We start from the raw sequence: 2,420 nt of genomic DNA, 5'->3' as shown, positions 1-2,420 counted from the left end.
GCCTATCTGCCTCTTATATTCAATAAATGCTGGGTGCACCCGCCTTGTCCTTCCCGAGTAGGCCTCATGGTTCATTGTTCTAGTATACATCTTTATGTACACAATAATTAAATATTTCCTGGAAAAAAAAATATATTTCACACTTCACACTCACATCCTAATACTTCATTTAACACCCTATAGTCCTCCTCTTCTTTCCAGCTTCTGTAATCTTTAGTAGATACTATGTCTACCCATATTACTCAACTCATAGGAGATACTATGTCTACACTCAATGATCATGTCCCACTACTCTATGACTCATCACTCCATCAGAGTATTTGTGGCTACACTGACTTTACTTATTTAAGCATCATAATTAACTCCAATCCGGCTTGTGTTCTCCTTCATTACTCATGCCTCCTTCTTATGTATACTCGAAAAATCATCATAGTTTTTCTATACTTATGTATATATGTGATATGAAATCATCATAGTTCTCATATGTATATATATATATATATATATTTTTTCCTACATATATGTGTGATGTAGAACAATCACAATAAACAACAATGTGTGCATATTTCCCAATGTACACATACCTTCCCCCTACAACACTTGCCGGCCGGGGTGGCTGAGCGGTTCTAGGCGCTACAGTCTGGAACCACGCGACCGCTACGGTCGCAGGTTCGAATCCTGCCTCGGGCATGGATGTGTGTGATGTCCTTAGGTTAGTTAGGTTTAACTAGTTCTAAGTTCTAGGGGACTAATGACCTCAGAAGTTGAGTCCCATAGTGCTCAGAGCCATTTGAACCATTTTGAACCTACAACACTTGACGGTTCATACCTCTCAACAGTTTCTAGTTAGTAGTTTCATTGTTTGCGTACTTGTGTATCTTTGTGTTTATGATTATGTGTGTTTGTGCAGCCTGATTCTTCAGCCTTCTTATCTGGAGATAAGTTGTAGGTTATTGAAAACCACAGAGAATATGAAGGACTTCTGCGATAGAAGTAGATGAATATGGAAAGAGGGAAAAAATAGGCAGGTACTCAAAAGAGAAGTAAGAAAGGAAAAAATAGAAATGGTTGCTAAAATCAACGAAGAGAAAGAAGATAGCCCCAAAGACAGGAAACCCTTCCCACCCCCTTCCCCAGAATCCCTACTTCGCCGGTACTTGAGTGAGAAGCCGGAGGAGGTATGATAAATGTTTTACCAAAGTGCCTTTAATGGAATTATTACATCTTATTGGTAACTTATTCAGTGCAGAAATGACGGCCTTGTTTGAACATATACTCTCCTCAACGTACTTTTTATTCAATGAAGAATTCTTTGAACAAACAGACGGCGTCGCCATGGGGAGCCCTTTGTTGCCTGTGGTAGCTAATCTCTTTATGGAGGACTTTGAGGAGAAAGCACTTGAGTCTGCTGTTTTAAAGCCTACGGTCTTCTGGCGGTACGTAGATGATACTTTTGCTGTATGGCCTCATGGCAGACAGGAACTGGAGAAATTCCTTCATCACTTAAACTCATTACATGAGAACATAAAATTTACGATGGAGATTGAAAAAGAGGGCACTTTACCATTTCCAGACATGCTAGTACGCCGTAAAATTGATGGGTCATTAGGACATTCTGTGTACAGGAAACTGACTCACACAGATCTGTATCTCCAGGCGTAAAGCTGCCATCACCCAGCACAAACAGCCGGTGTTCTCAGTACCTTAATAAATCAAGTGCATATAATATCGGATGATGAAAACCTCCACGCAGAATTAGAACACTTGGAGAAGGTTTTCAAAGAGAATGGCTACACTTCTCGCCAAATAAGGAAGGCCATGCGCAACTATCATAACAAGAAGCAACGCACTGAGGACGCAGATGACGACTTTAAATCAACTGCGTTCCTTCCATACGCTGGGAATGTGTCTTCGAAAATAGGTCGATTACTGAAGAAAAATAAAATCAAGGTTATCTTCCGTCCACCAGCAAAGAACCGGGCCCTGGTTGGATCCGTTAAAGACGATTTACAACTGAAGAAAGCAGGCATCTACAAAATTCCCTGTGAATGTGGCTCTGCATATATTGGCCAGACGACAAGAACTGTCCATGAACGATGTATAGAACATGAAAGATACACCCGTCTGCGGCAACCATCAAAATCGGCAGTAGCAGAGCACTATATTTCATTGGGACATTCAATGGAATACAATGGAACAAAAATTTTAGCCCCGGTCTCTGGTTTTTGGGATTCCATAATCAAGGAATCAGTGGAAATACGTCTTGCCAATAATCTTATAAATCTTGACAACGGCTTTCAGCTGGATAAAAATTGGAATCCTGTTATTAAAATTATACAATCACAGCGGAATCGACAGTGTCATTCGATACTCAATGACTAGATGAACCTTTATTTTCACCACTGAGGGCAGCACGTACA

The sequence above is a fragment of the Schistocerca piceifrons genome, chromosome 3, assembly GCF_021461385.2.
Source record: "Schistocerca piceifrons isolate TAMUIC-IGC-003096 chromosome 3, iqSchPice1.1, whole genome shotgun sequence".
In the NCBI taxonomy this organism is placed as follows: domain Eukaryota; kingdom Metazoa; phylum Arthropoda; class Insecta; order Orthoptera; family Acrididae; genus Schistocerca; species Schistocerca piceifrons.
This window is presented reverse-complemented; position numbering follows the sequence as displayed.